Below are 16661 nucleotides of genomic sequence, written 5' to 3' on the forward strand. Positions count from 1 at the left end.
CAGGCAATCAGGGCGGAACATTCCCCTCCCCTTGGAGTGCTTTTCAGTTCCATAAGTCTGTGAGACATTGTATGATATCAGTCCCCTCAAGAAGCACACCAGAAACCCTTACCTGCAAGTCACAGTTCCCCTGACTACCCAAGAGCACATACAGGCTGAGCCAGGCCGTGCTAAGGGCTCAGCTGCACAAGTAACCAATTACAGCCCATGCGCTTTAGATCATGCCACTCACAGCATCAACTGCATGTTTTCTCACTCAGTCTCTGTTTGCAGATTTCTACTATGTGCCAGGCATTAGGCTAAGCGATGAGAAAGTAAAGATACATAATCATACAAACTCCCCTAGTAAGATGTCCACTGATGGACACTTCACAAGCAGAAAGCCACCTGACTCAGCCTCGGGCTTCCTGCAGAAATAATAACTGAATTGGGTCCCAAGGGTTGAGTAAGAGTTAGCCAGAAGATCGGGTGAAGGAGAGGGTTTTCAGGCTGAGGGGACGCACAGCATGGAATCAAGAAATAGGCTGATGTAATGTTGCAGAGAAGACTGCAGGTAGAGAGTGTGAGAAAGAAGAGGAGACAGAGATGGCTCAGCAAGCATCAGTAAGGAGCTCAGACACTTCTCTAAAAGTACTTTCAAGGCAGGGTAATGCCAAGGTCAGATTCACATTCTGGCTCCACAATAGCAGTGTGGAAAATGGGGGTGGGGGCCTCAAGACTCCAGGGGAAGGCAGAGATGGAGGCTGGCAACAAGTTTGGGTTTTGGCATTAAACATCATGGGCTGAATCTTCAGCCCTGCCACTTACCCAGCTACAAAGCCTTGAGATTTTATTTTATTTTTATTTTATTATTTTGAGAAGGCGTGCCTGGTTCATTGGCACCAGGTTTCCTTTCTTAGTGCTGTGCAGATTAGATGAAATATGGTAGGGGACCTACACAGATACCAGCGCAGTGCTGGCTCCCCGCCTCCTTACAGCACTAGGCCTTTCCGTCCCAAGGAAAGCAGTCACTCACATTCCATTAGTGGGAATGAAACTCTTCATTTATTTATTTATTTATTTATTTATTTATTTATTTATTTATTTATAGACAGAGTTTCGCTCTGTCGCCCAGGCTAGAGTGCAGTGGCGCAATCTCCACTCACTGCAAGCTCCGTCTCCCAGGTTCACGCCATTCTCCTGCCTCAGCCTCCTGAATAGCTGGGACTACAGGTGCCTGCCACCACGCCCGGCTAATTTTTGTATTTTTAGTAGAAACAGGGTTTCACCATGTTAGCCAGGATGGTCTCAATCTCCTGACCTCATGATCCGACCACCTCAGCCTCCCAAAGTGCTGGGATTACAGGGGTAATCCCGGCCACCGTGCCCGGCTGGGAATGAACCTCTTCTAAAGGGCTCTCTGAGGTGGAGCTGAGGAAAGGGACCTTCTGGCTGAGCTAGTTAGAGAACTCTTCCTGTGGCACAGCATGATGATGACAAAGATGAGTTCCCAACTACCTCCAGTGTCTGGCCTTTCTTTATAATAGAGACAGAAAGAAAAGACAAATTAACACACCCTAGACTCTAGAGACACCAAGCAATCACCTATCCTTAGATCAACTCCAGATCAGAATGTTGTCCCTGCACACCCAATACACAGCCAATATAGTCAGTCACTGTCTACTGTCTGGGGATTTGCTGATTTGACAAGAGCAGCACAAATGCTTTCCACCTGGCAGGGAATAAAGAATACATTAAGGAAGCTGGGATTATGACAGGGCATGCTCAGGTAGAATCGTACCCTCCTTCACACTAGGGGAAAGATTCCTAGAAGAGGACTAAACATGGGAACTTAAACTCTGAGCACAGAGAGGTGGCCAGAGGCAAAGCAGAGAGGGCACAATGGAGAGCTGCTGGCCCTTGCCTCTCAGCAGTCCCACAGACCTTTGGTTTGGCTCCAAAAAGTCTCTGGGCTTTTATGTTCTGATAGTTCATTGGGTAGAGCTGACTGGAACACATGTGCATACGTCCTTTTGGAATGAAGCTTGGGAAAGTTGAGGCTTTTGCCCAGTGAATGTTGCTCCTGGGAACACTTCCTGCACTGCCCAATAGAACTTGGTTTTAACCAATGTTGACAAATTTAGAATTAAAAATAAGAAAATGTTTGAAACATTTATTAAATGAAACAGTTACAGAACAATACTAAAATATAAGGTGGGGCCGGTCATGGTGGCTCACGCCTGTAATCCCAGCACTTTGGGAGGCCAAGGCAGGTAGATCACTTGAGGTCAGGAGTTTGAGACCAGCCTGACCAACATGGCGCACCATTGCACTCCAGCCTGGGTGACAGAGTGAGACTGTCTCAAAAAACAAAACAAAACAAAAAATATATAAGGTGGGTGCAAACAACACAAACTTATTTATTTATTTATTTATTTATTTATTTATTTATTTTGAGACGAAATCTCACTCTGTCACCCAGGCTGGAGTGCAGTAACGCAATCTCAGCTCACTGCAACCTCTACCTCCCAAGTTCAAGCGATTCTCCTGCCTCAGCCTCCCGAGTAGCTGGGACTATAGGTGTGTGCCACCACCATGCCTGGCTAAAAAGTGCTGGAATTACAGGCTTGAGCCACCCCGCCCAGCTACAAACAACATAATATTAAATGTAGAAAACCCTAAAAATTCCACAGAAAAACTATTAGTGCTAATAATGAATTCAGCAAAGTTGCAGGATACAAAATCAACAAACAAAAGTCATCTGCATTTCTATACACCAACAATTAACAATCTGAAAGGGAAATTGAGAAAACAATTCAATTTACAACAGAATCAAAATGAATAAAATTTGTAGGAATAAACTTAGCCAAGGAGGCGAAAGACTTGTACACTGAAACTATAAAACATTGCTGAAGGAAATCAAAGACACAAATAAATGAAAAAACATTATATATGTACTCATGGACTAGAAGATTTAATAACTTTAAGATGTTAGGCTGGGCACAGTGGCTCATGCCTGTAATCCCAGCACTTTGGGAGGCTGAGGTGGGTGGATCACATGAGGTTGGGAGTCCAAGACCAGCCTGATCAACATGGAGAAACCCTGTCTCTACTAAAAATACAAAAATTGGCCGGACATGGTAGCACATGCCTATAATCCCAGCTACCTGGGAGGCTGAGGCAGGAGAATTGCTTGAACCCGGGAGGTGGAGGTTGCAGTGAGCCAATTTTGTGCCATTGCACTCCAGCCTGGGAACAAGAGTGAAACTCCGTCTCAAAAAAAAAAGATGTCAAAACTCCTAAAAGTGATTTGTAGGCTTAATGCAATCCCTATGAAAATCCCAATGGTACTTTCTGCAGAAATAAAAAAAAAATCGATCCCAAAATTCACATGGAATCTTAAGGGACCCTGAACAGTCAAAAGAATCTTCAAAAAGTACAAAGTTGAGGATCTCGCATTTCCTTATTTCAAAACTTACTATAAAGCTACAGTAATCAGAACAGTGAAGTACAGGCATAGACAGACACCTAGAACAACAGAATACAGAGCCCAGAAATAAACTGTTGTGTATATGGTCAAATGATTTTGACAAGGGGCCAAGACCATTCAATGGGGAAAGAACACTCTCTTTTACAAATGGTGCTGTGAAAACTGCACATGCAAAAGAATGAAGTTGGATCCCTATCTCATACCATATACAATTAACTCAAAATGGATCAAAGACCTGCATATATATCTTAGAAGAAAACACAGGGGAAAAGCTTCACAAGATTGGATTTGGCAGTAATTTCTTTTTCTTTTTTCTTTCTTTGTTTTCTTTTTTTTTGAGACAGCACCTCATTCTGTCGCCCAGGCTGGAGTGCAGTGGTATGATCTTGGCCCACTGCAGCCTCAATCTTCCAGGCTCAAGCAACCCTCCCACCTCAGTCTCCTGAGTAGTTGGGGACTGAGGGCACAACCACCCCTGGTGCGCACCATCACGCCTGGCTAATTTTTGTATTTCTTGTAGAGATGGGGTTTCACCATGTTGCCCAGACTGGTCTCAAACTCCTGAGCTCGAGCGATCTGCTACCTTTACGTCCCAAAGTGCTAGGATTATAGGTGTGCGCCACTGCATCTGACCATGAATTTGGCAATAATTTCTTAGATATGAGACTAAAGGCACAGACAATAAAAGAAAAATAAACTGAACTTTATCAAAATTAAAAACTTTTGTGCATCAAAGGAAAATATCAACAGAATAAAAAGGCAACCCATAGAATGGGAGAAATATCTGCAAATTACATATCTGATAAGGGATTAACGTCCAGAATATAGAGAAATCCTGAAACTCAACAACATGACTCAAAATTGGGCAAATAACTTGAACAGGCATTTCTCCAAAGAAGATATACAAATGAGGCACGGTGCAATGGCTCACATCTGTAATCCCAGCACTTTGGGAGGCTGAGGTGGGTGGATCACCTGAGGTAAAGAATTCAAGACCAGCCTGGCCAACATGGTGAAACCCCGTCTCTTCTAAAACTACAAAAATTAGCCAAGCGTGGTGGTGGGTGCCTGTAGTCCCATCTACTCTGGAGGCTGAAGCAGGAGAATCACTTGAACCCAGGGGGCAGAGGTTGCAGTGAGCTGAGATCGTGCCACTGCACTCCAGCCTGGGCGACAGTGTGAGACTCTGTCCAAAAAAAAAAAAAAAAAAAAAGAAAAGAAGAGATACACAAATAACCAACAAGCACATGAAAAGATGTCAACATCAGTAACCAGTAGAGAAATGCAAGTCAAAACCACAATTACGTATCACCTCACATCCATTAAGATGGCTACTAATGGCCGGGTGCGGTGGCTCATGCCTGTAATCCCAGCACTTTGGGAGGCTAAGGTGGGCGGATCAAGAGGTCAAGAGATCAACACCATCCTGGCCAACATGGTGAAACTCCATCTCTACTAAAAATACAAAAATTAGCTGGTCATGGTAGCGTGTGCCTGTAGTCCCAGCTACTCGGGAGGCTGAGGCAGGAGAATCACTTGAACCTGGGAGGCGGAGGTTGCAGTGGGCCAAGATCCCGCCACTGCACTCCAGCCTGGAGACACAGTGAGACTCCGTCTCAAAAAAAATAAATAAATAAAAAGATCGCTACTAACAAAAAACCTCAGGAAATAAGTGTGATGAGGGTGTACAGAAATTGTAACTCTTGTTAAAAATATAATTACCATATGACCTGGCAATTATACTTCTGGGTATATAACCAAAAGAAAGGGTCTTGAAGAGCTATTTGTACACCCATGTTCATAGCAGTACTATTCACTACAGCCAAGAGGTGGAAGCAACCCAAGTGTCCCTTGACCGATGAATGGATGAACAAAATGTGGTATATATCCATACAATGGAATATTATTTAGCCTTAAAAAGGAAAGTAGTGCACACTACAATGTGGATGAACCTCAAAGACATTATGGTAAGTGAAAAAAGACAAATGTCATAGGATTCCACTTATATGAGCTATCTATGAATAGTCAAATTCATAGAAACACAAAGTAGAATGGTGGTTGCCTACGTCTGAGTTGAGGGGAAAATAGGGAGTTGTTGCTTAATTGGTATAAAGGTTTGTAAGATGAAAATGTTCCGGAGACTGGCTGCACAATAATGTGAATTGTGACAGTACTGAATTACATACTTAAAAATGATTAAGATAGTAAATTTTATATTGTGAATATCTGACCACAATTTTTAAAATGCTAATAAAAACCAAACAAAACCAAAAATAAAAATAAATAAAATGGAGGAGTGTAGGAGGGAGGTGGGTGTAATTATAAAAATTGTTGGCGGGGTGTGGTGGCTCACACCTGTAATCCCAAAACTTTGGGAGGCTGAGGCGGGTGGATCATGAGGTCAGGAGATTGAGACCATCCTGACTAACACGGTGAAACCCCGTCTCTATTAAAAATACAAAAAAAAAATTTGCCAGGCATGGTGGTGGCAGGCGCCTGTAGTCCCAGCTACTCGGGAGGCTGAGGCAGGAGAATGGCATGAACCTGGGAGGCAGAGCTTGCAGTGAGCTGAGATCGTGCCACCACACTCCAGCCTGGGCAACAAGCGAGACTCTGTCTCAAAAAAATAAAAATAAAAAATATATAAAAACTGTTGGAACTGTTCAGCATCTCGACTGCAGTGGTAGATACATGAACCTGCACAGGTGACAAAATTGTATAGAACTAAACATACACATGCACAAATAAGTACAAACAAAACTGGGGAAATAAATTTTAAAAAATAGGTAGCATATGTCAATGTCAACTATAGTTTTGCAAAATGTTAACATTGGGAGAAACTGGACTAAGTCCAGAAGTACCTTCTCAGTATTTCATACAATTGGGTGTGAATCTATAATCATCTCGATAAGAAATAAACACACACACACACACACACACACACACACACACACACACACACACAAGGCCTGTTTTTAAAAAACGATATATATGTGTGTGTACTAATATATAAGGCAGTAGAGGTAAATATCCAAACACCAGAGGTTAGGTCATAATAAAAATGATTCTTTTCATGTGCAGGTGACAATATGCACACTCTATAACAAGCAATCCCTCTGGAGAAACTCATCAGCCAAACACACTAATGTGACCTATATGCAAGTAACTCCTATGGCTGACTGCCTTCTAGACACCTCACCCTGATCTTCTGTATAACGGTCTGATCTTTCCAAGAAACCTGCTCTACCCACTGTCTGCCCCAACACAGTTAAGGCCAGACCTTGAGAGGAGAGGCCAACAATCCTTGCACAATGGCCACCCCGCCCCCACGACTTTTCTGACCTCATCTCCTACTAACCCCCACCATCGCTGGTCTTCCTCTTTTCTTGGACTGTACCAGGTGCGCTCCTATCTTGGGCCTTGTACTGACTCTTCCTTGCCTCCTTCAGGTCTTTGCTCAATGTCACCCTCACACTGAGGCCTACTCTAACAACTTTAATTTAAAGGATTATTTCCCCAACATGGCACAACAAATCCCCTTAGTCCTGATCTATTTATTTCCTCGGGAATTTCTTACATATTAATTTCCTTTATTGTATGTCTGTCTACTCTGCCCACTAGAATGTAAACTCCAGTAAGTAGATCAGCTCTTTTGTCTGTTTTATTCACTAATTCATCCTCAGGACCCAGAGCTGTGGCTTGGCACATAACAGGCACAACAATAAAAACTTGTTGCTGTTGAATGGCTGGAGAAAGCTCATGACAGAAGCACTACATTCAAACACCTTCAGTATCACTGGTGTAACAATCTTTGGAAGGCAGGCTCCTGATCTCCTGCTGTGGGGACTCAGATTTCGCCAACTGCCTGCAGGTGGGAAGCACACCCTTGGCTGGTTCACAGCCATCTGCTGCTGTTATCTCTACCACTTTCGACCACAAAAATTTATCCCCATCTTCTTTAGTAAGCATGACACAATGACATCTCATAGGTGTCAGATGCCTAAGAGATTGAAAACATAGCCCAGGAAGGAAGCTGTTGCACCATACAACCATTGTGTGTGTGTGTGTGTGTGTGTGCACACGCGCCACAAACTAAAGTGGAAAAGTGTCACAGGTATATCATTTAGGAGACCTTAATCACTTCTCCTGAAGCATCTGCCAACATATAATCAACAAAGTTTTGAGATTGGGCGCAGTGGCTCACTCCTGTAATCCCAGCACTTTGGGAGGCCAAGGCAGGCAGATCACTTGCTCTGAGGAATTTGAGACCACTTTAGGCAACATGGTGAACCCCATCTCTACAAATTAAAAACAAAAAACAAAAATTACCCAGTAGTGGTGGTGCAAGCCTGTAGTCTCAGCTACTCAGGAGGCTGAGGTGGGAGGATCTATTGAGCTCGGGAGGTCGAGGCTGCAGTGAGCCGTGATCACGCCACTGCATTGCAGCCTGGGCAACAAAAAGAAACTGTCTCAAAAAAAAAAAAAAAAACCCAAACCAAAACAAAAAACAAACAAACAAACAAAACCCCAAAAAACAAAAAAGTTTTGACAAAAGGCATTTCTGTTTCTTAATACTTCTTTCCCCCCTCATTTTGCAGAACAGAGGTATTCCCTAAAAAGTATCTGCACAGGAGGATTGCTTGAGCCCAGGATCTCAAGGCTGCAGTGAACTATGGTCATGCCACTGTACTCCATTCTGAGCGACAAAGTAAGACCTTGTCTTTAAAAAAAAAAAGTTATCTGCAAGGGTACAATGTATATTATTCAGGTGATGGTTGCACTAAAAGCCCAGACTTCATCACTAAGCAATATATCCATGTAACAAAACTGCACTTACATCCCTTAAATTTAACAACAAAAAGTTATCTGCAAAATGTACTCCTATAAATCTAGTCCCTTCCACCTACTTCCATTAGAAAATTAAAAGCTACATTTCCATAGTGGGAAAAATCTGCTAGCTCAACAATAACCACAGTTAAGAAGACAACAAACCTACAATACTATTTAAGTGAAAAATGCACAGCAGGCTGGGCGCAGTGGCTCACGCCTGTAATCCCAGCACTTTGGGAGGTCGAGGCGGGTGGATCACCTGAGGTCAGGAGTTCAAAACCAGCCTGGCCAACATGGTGAAACCCCATCTCTACTAAAAATACAAAAAATTTATTGGGTGTGGTGGCACGTGCCTGTAATCCCAGCTAATCGGAAGGCTGAGGCAGGAGAATCGCTTGAACCCTGGAGGCAGAGATTGCAGTGAGCCGAGGTTGCACCATTGCACTCCAGCCTGGGCAACAAAAGCGAAACTCCGTCTCAAAAAAAAAAAAAAAAAAAAAAATGCACAGCAACATTTTAGCTATGCCAGTTATCTGTACAATGCAAGGTCTGTAAGGGAGGCTACACACCAAAGACATTGGATTTGCTATGGTGACTGATGGGGATTTGGCTAAAATCTTAAAAAAATTCAGACACTTGTATAATGTGCATACACTAAATGTGTCTTCTAAAAATCACAAAATCACCCAGTTGTTTTTTTCCAAATGGGTTGAAAGACCACATTAAAAGTTTTAACAATGTGTTTTCCTTTGTGCATTTTCTAATTTTTCCTAACTTCTTTCACAGTCTTACTGAGCTCAGTAGATAGCAACTCTGCCCTTAGACTGGAACTCATCCTTCTGTTCTCTCTTAACTCTTGTGTGTGTGTGTGTGTGTATGAGATGGAGTCTTGCTCTGTCACCCAGGCTGGACCGCAGTGATGCGACCTCAGCTCACTGCAACCTCCCCCTCTGGGTTTCAAGCAATTCTCCTGCCTCGGCCTCCCGAGTTGCTGGGACTACAGGTACATGCCACCACACCTGGCTAATTTTTGTATTTTTAGTAGAGACGCATTTTTGCCATGTTGGCCAGACTGGTCTTGAACTCCTAACCTCAAGTGATCTGCCTACCTTGGCCTCCCAAAGTGCTGGGATTACAGGTGTGAGCCACCATGCCCGGCCTGTTCTATCTTATCTCATACCCCATATTTGACCCTACCTTCCCAACATACCCATAACCCAAACTTTCTGGAGAGATGCAAATGTTCCTTATCTTTATCAGGGAACAGGTTACAAAGTACATTAACTTGTCAAAAGTCAACACATTATACATTTAAGGTCTGGACATTTTATTTACACCTGAAAAGAATGTGTTTTTATATATACACACACACACACACACACACACACATACACATATATATACATATGTATATTACATATACATATAAACACATATATACATGTAATGTATTACATACACACACACACAGTCTCCCCCACCAGCTCCAACCATTTCTTGCCATCACAGCCATCACCATCCTGATCCAGACCATCTCTTGCTTGGATTACTACCAGTAGTTGGCATTATAACTGGTCTCCTGGCTCCTCCCTCCCTCTGGTCCCCCACAACCAATCTAGTCTCCACGTAGCAGTCAGAAAGATCTCTAAAACTCAAGTCAGATCACAGTAGTCCTCTGCTCCCCTTGCAGTGAGAATCAAGGCCTTCTAGTAGCCTACTAGGCTCTCCCAATCAGTCTGCTATTCACTCTCTGGCCTCCTCTCTCACAGCCCTTGCCTTGCTCCAACCACAATGACATCCGTGCTTCTGCTCAAACCCTCCAGGCAAGTTCCAGCTCTTCTTTCTGCCTGGAATGCTCTTCCCTCAGATGGCACCTTCCTCAACTCCATCAGGCCTGCAGCGAATGCTGTGGTATCATGCCCAGGTCCCTACCCTCCAGGGACTAAAGCACACTCCCATAGCTATCTGTGGAGAGTTGGCAGCCCCAACAGCTCCCTGTAGTCTTTCTCCAGTTCAGACCTGCCCTCAGTGGAAGCACTCTTTTGGCAGGGTCAGGTCTCCTTTCCAAAAGAGCCTATATCCAGGCTGTGGACACGGGAGTAAAGGGCCCTGGTCTCCCACCCCAATCCAGGACAATTCTGAAGGGCCTCCCCAGCTACAGAACTCCCAGCAGGGTTGGCTGCGGCTTTCTCTGTGCTTACATCATAGCTTGCCTTCTCCCTCTGTCTGGTGCTGCTTCCTTCACTCCTTCAATGGTGTGGATCCCAAGAGCCCTCCCCAATAATCCTGCATGCAAAAATCTGCAGCTCAGAATCTGACTCCTGCAACAAGGCCTTTGCTCAAATGTTACCTTTTCACTCAGGCTTTGCCAAAGCGTCCCACTTAAACCCGTCTATCCCCCGCCTCTGCCTCAGCATTCCTCATCTCTAAGTCTGCTGTTTCTCCAATTCACAGGATCTTGTTTGTGATTCCGCTGTGTCTCACCAGGAAGCTCCCCTCCCACATCTCCTCTTTTCCACTTATACAGGAAACCCCCAGCAGATCCCATCCCAGTCTCACTGGCCAGGATGCATAACAGGCTGCTCCTCAAGAGCCTGGCATGCTGCTTGGTTCACTGCTGTTTTAAGAGCTGAAAACATACACACACTGACTCACACACATGCATACACATACACACACACACACAGACACACACACACATTTTCAGCTCTTAAAACAGCAGTGAATTTATCAAGTGTTTTTTCCATGTGAGACCTTCTGTTAGAGGATGCAGCAGACCTGGAGTCTGCTCCAACACAGGTCTATCCCTGGACCTCAAATAAGGCCTGCTGTCCCTTCTGTCTGGTCTTCACCACAGCAGCTTTTGCCAGGGTAGCCTCCCAGGGAATTGGCCTACCCTAGGTTTGTTAATGCATCGAGGCAGATAATGCTTTTAGGAGCAACAAATGTTAATCTAAATGGGTTTTCTTTTTGCCAGGAGTGTTTTAAAACCATTTGCTATCTGTTTCATCCACTTCCTTTCCTAAAATGGAAGGCTCTAGAAGACAGAATCATGTAAATGAACTCCTTGGGTAAGGCTTGGGCAGAGTGTTTCCCCTCATCATTGGAATTGCCAGCAGATTCCACTAGAAAGAGCCAGCCAGGATGAACAAGAAGTTTATTTGCAGTACATCAACTCTACCAGCCAAGGACAACAGACACTGTTAGCTGCCCATCCATCAGCCACTTTCCATCACCAACTTCCAGCACTCAGCACTCCTTCAACATTTACTGAGTGACTACTATGGTGTGTACCAAGTACCATTCCTGGCCCTGGGAAAAGGGCATGAGCAAAGACAAAGTCTGTTTTCCAGGAGCATATGCTCCCCCGGGGAGGTGTCTAATAGAACTCGTTTTATTCAGATATCCACTCTGCCCGTTATGTAAGCCAGTAGGCAACGATGATTGATGCAAGAGAGGGCACATGACCTAGTTGGACCAATCAGCCAATGGGGAAGACCCAAAGTCCAAGGCTGGGGCACAGACCTCTCCCTTCTGCTTCTCACTGAAAACATTCTCGATACCCCACAACCAGAGAACTCTTGAAAACCAAATGCCAGAGAAGGCTCACCAAGCACATTTCAAGAGAAACCTACCAGGTTAGAAGCCCCAAGGCACTCAGAATGGCTACAGAAGCAGTCAGAGGACAAGCTCCAGGGACCAGACTCCTGGTCCCATGCTGTACCACGTGGTTTCTGAAAGCTGTCCTTCTGAGGAGGAAATGGGCCTGAAGCTCTCCAGGACAGAGTGGCCAGCCTCAGCACAGAGACCAGTGCTTAGCAAATTAGAAAGGGTAAGTCTGGGCTTGGGCTGGAGTCTAAGTGTGACTCTCAACACATCTCCACCACATCTAGTGGAATCTTGGTGCCAGGGGGTCACCTCATCTCACTCAGCCTAAGTTTCCATCTGCGAACTGTAATGCTGCAAGTCATAGAGAATTTCGAGGGTAATCTTCTATCGTATATAACAAGTCCTGAGATAGGTCAGCTTCAGGGTGCATTAATTTAGCAACTTAAAGAGACATGTCCCTCTGTCTTCCTCTCCTGTCATCAGTGTCGGCCCTGTTCCAAGCTGGCTTTTACACGCAGACCTAGTAAAGTCCAGCAGAAGAGACTAGCCTGTCAAGCATCTCCTCTTATTTAATTCCCTAGGAGGTCCCAGCAGACGTCCCCTCCTAGTCTCAAGGGCCAAAATGGCATCACATGGCTGTTCCTCAACAAATCCTTGGCATTTACCCACACATCAGCTTAGGGCTATCAGCAGGTTGGCCTGCAGAAGGCAGACCAAAAAAATTGGGGTTCTGCTAACAAGGAACAAGGCAGGCAACCCTACAATATTTGCAACACTCCCTTTGTGCTATTTGACAATATGCACACTGTTCACAATCCCACTCACTTCTAGGTGTTGTTGCTGACTCTGGCAGGATGATAAAATGTGCTTTGCATAAATTTTTGGTCCCCAGGGCTCATTCCATACCTCTGGTTCATGTGCTAGACACTTTTGCAGTCCATAGGCAAACACCCCGGATGAATAGAACATGCTAGCAACCTCTGGGGAAAGGGAGGGGTCAAGCCAGACACAGAGCATCCTCTTCCTGGTCACTGACAGGACCCAAGATCAGCACAGTGGAAGCAGGTCTCCTACTTGGCTTCAGTGGTCAAGGCCAGACGCTCCTCAGAAGTCCCTCCCAGCTGTGTAACTATGATTCTGCTCATAAAGTGAAAATAGCTTTTCAACCACTTCTTAGAGTAAAACAAATGTTTAAGAAAATCCCGTTTCCTGGCCTTCATCCATATTCTTTCTGCAGCATATTAAAGAAATAAATTCAGAGAGAGGCTGGGAGCGGTGGCTCACACCTGTAATACCAGCACTTTGGGAGGCCGAGGCGGGTGGATCACCTGAGGTCAGGAGTTCGAGAGCAGCCAGGCCAACGTGGCGAAAATGTGTATTAAAAATACGAAAACACTAAATACCGAATACTGAAAATACAAAACTTAGCCAGGCATGGTGGCATGTGCCTGTAATCCCAGCTACTCGGGAGGCTGAGGTAGGAGAATCACTTGAACCCGGGAGGTGGAGGTGGCAGTGAGCTGAGACCACGCCACTGCACTCCAACCTGGGTAACAGAGCGAGACTCTGTCTCAAAATAAATAAATAAAATATATAAGTATAAGTAAATAAATACATTCAGAGTGGCCCAAATCTACAGTCACCTGCCTACATGGCCAAGTCCCATTAATTCTACCTCTACCCTGTCTTTAGTGCCTCTCTATTTCTCACCTCCATCACCTGTGATCTCCCTGTCTCCCTGAGCATCTCACCAAGACTAGAAATTCCTAACTCCTCTAGGGCCTGCCTAAGACACAGGTTGGGTGTTTTATCCAGCTTCCTCAGAAGCCTCAATGTTCTCCTCTCTCCCCTAACCCCAAGAAGGAAGTTCAAGCTTCTGGCAAGGCTCTGCCTCCCAGTCCCATTCTCCCTCTTGCCCTGTTTAGCCTCCCTCCTAACATGTTCTATGTCTTCTCCTAAATGCTTTCACCTTCTGGGCCTTTTCTCCTGATGGTCTCATGTGCTGTAGCGCCTTCTCTGCCATCACAATTCTAGTCACGTCAAGGTTCAGTCCAAGGACACATCCACAAACCCGACTCTGCTGGTGAAGTGCCCTTCCTCCTTGGGCTATCACGCTTATTCCTCTAGCTCCTGTTTCCCCTGCCCTGCATTCTAGAATACGGTTTGTATGTCAATCTCTCTCATCTATCTTCCACACAGCTTTCTGTTCAGAGAGAGAGCCTTATTTACCTCTGGTCCCCACAGAACTCTTACCAGAAAGGTTCAATGTTTGTTGCATAAATCAGTGAAAAATCCACAGCAAAATCTCACCCGGTTTTCTTCTGACTCTTCAGATGTACTCTGGTTATTTTCGTAAATCAACCTACTGTCTTCAGGCATAAGTCAGGAGAGAAATTGCTGAGAGAATTTGCATTTTCTGAGCTACCACATGGAGCAGGTGAGGCAAGAATTACTGACTTCATGAACAGATTAGGAAGAGATGGAAAAACTTTTTATGTCACATATTTAGTAAGCAGCAGGGCACAGAGACTCCAGAGCAGGATATCTGATTCCAAAAACAGAAGACAAAATTCTTGTCCTCAAGAAACTTACAGTCTAGTCGGAACTGTAAGACAAATACACCAAAAGGCAAATAACTTATTCAGAGCGGGGTTTCTCACCCTTAGCACTATTGATATTTGGGGCTAGATAATTCTCCATGAGTGGGCTGTCCTGCATGCTATACGATGTTTAACAGATTTGTCCCCTACCCACTTGATACCAGTAGCACTTACCCTGCCCAACCCTGTTGTGACAACCACAAATGTCTCTAGACATTGCCCTGTAGAACCACTGATCTAAAGCAACTGCCATGTTTATCTCTCAACCACTGCAATCATATAACCTCACCATTAGGATCCTTTCCCTGCCAATTCTCAGACAGGTCTGCAGTGCCCTCCGGCAGCAGGCTGGACCTTACCCACCCACTCCTAACTTTATCGTTATATGATTCTGCCTACATTTTCCCTTCAAGCTGAATTATTTAATTTTCATGCTGATGTCTCAGTAGGACAGCTTCAAATCCTTTTCAGAATGACACAAGGTAGGGGTAAAAATAATCCAATCGCAGGACAGGAGAAAATACACACCATAAGGCCATGTGATTACCAGCAAATTACCCTGTTCTTGAAAATTTCCCAAATCCCTTTTCATAACACTGCCATCAAAGTGTGAACCAAAGGCCAAAGGTGGACAAGAGCTCTTTCAGTCCTGGCCCTCTTGGTTAGAACTGGCTTCACCAAAGAGCTGAGCATGAGCGCTGTCTGCCCAGGCATGAGAATTCCAGAAAAAACTCAGGAGCAAAGGCCCAGAGTTGGAAAGAGCCATGAATCTCAACGAGATTTTCTAAACATACAAACTCCATATTTCTACAAACTTTAAAACCAGAAACCTAGTTGTTTTTACTTTCTGACCTTAACCTAACTTAGAAATAAAGCTTATTTTGGTCAATTCTAAAATAAAATATATAGAGAATACTGTATCCAAGAACACAAAGTAAAATGTGTATGTATGAACAATAACTGACACATCTTCTATATAAATGATAGCTATTATATCTCAATTTAACAATCTTTTATATTTGGTCCCAGGATAAAATGGAAGAGGTAAGTCTTATTTTACCAAGGCCCAGAAGTAGAGTTATAAGTCCAAGAATTTACAGCTAGTAAATGATGCAGTTTTGAACCCAGTCTGATTCCACATTCAAGGCTCATTTCACTACAACGTGACAACTTCAAGATTAACTTATTGATAACCTTAGACAAGTGCTTCTCAATTGGGGGTGATTTTGGCTACCAATGGACATTGGCAATGACTGGAGATATTTTTGGTTGATACAACTAGAAGTTGTATCAACTTACTCTAAGAAGGTGTTTGTGAAGTGCTACTGGCATCTGGTGGGTAGAGGCCAAGGATACTAGAAACATTCTATAACACAGATGACAATCACACAATTTTATGGCCCAAAATGTCAACCTGCTGAAGTTGGGAAACCCTACCTTAGAGGTGTCTCTATTATCAGCCAAGAAAATTAAGACCAAAGTACACCCACACTTCAATAAATACTTCTTCTCCTGTTCTAGCTACCCTCTCCACTTTGAATGGATTCCCTGCCACACCAGAGGAAAATGCTGAGCTGTCTGCTACTTCCCCCTTTAGACTCTCGAAAAACAGAAAAAGTATTTTCATGCTGGGTGCAGTGGCTCACGCCTGTAGTCCCAGATACTCAGGATGCTGAGGCAGGAATATCCCTTGAGCCCAGGTATTTGAGTCTAGCCTGGGCAACATTGCAAGATCCCATTTCTATTAAAAAAAAAAAAAGTTATGTTTGTGCTTCACAAAATTGGAGACATGAATATAGAACAAGGAAGCCAGAAAGTGCAATGATGGCTTTACAAAAGCAAGCACAATTTTACTGGCCACTACCCACCCCTCCGGCTTCTGGCTGAGCAGCCCCTGCTCCCAGCAGCCACCAATACTCCTACAGTACTTAAAGGCCTGCTCGGTAGTGATTCAGACCAGCATCATCTCCTCCAGGGCAGTGGTAATTTACCTCTTGACAATCCTTCTGAACATTCCATGAGATTTTAAAAGAAAGGAAATTTAACAAAGAACAAGTTTAAAAGAAGTTAAATCCCATCCTGCCAGAGTTGCCATATCTTTTTTTTTTTTTTTTTTTTTTTGAGATGGAGTCTCACTGTCATCAGGCTGGAGT

General features: G+C 44.2%; 1 protein-coding gene across 4 annotated transcripts in view; it reads right to left on the minus strand.

Annotated features, from left to right (window-relative positions):
• The window catches only part of HIRA (histone cell cycle regulator), a 101603-nt gene that overhangs the window by 82254 nt on the left and 2688 nt on the right, over nt 1–16661 (minus strand). The window contains exon 1 of one of the 4 annotated variants that reach the window (XM_055374941.2): nt 7799–7933. The exons of the other annotated variants lie outside the window; for them this stretch is intronic. The gene's annotated coding sequence lies outside the window, so the exon portion shown is untranslated. Of the gene's footprint in view, nt 1–7798; nt 7934–16661 lie in introns of those variants that run through there. 4 annotated transcript variants of the gene reach the window in all.

Source organism: Gorilla gorilla, chromosome 23 (assembly GCF_029281585.2).
Source record: "Gorilla gorilla gorilla isolate KB3781 chromosome 23, NHGRI_mGorGor1-v2.1_pri, whole genome shotgun sequence".
In the NCBI taxonomy this organism is placed as follows: domain Eukaryota; kingdom Metazoa; phylum Chordata; class Mammalia; order Primates; family Hominidae; genus Gorilla; species Gorilla gorilla.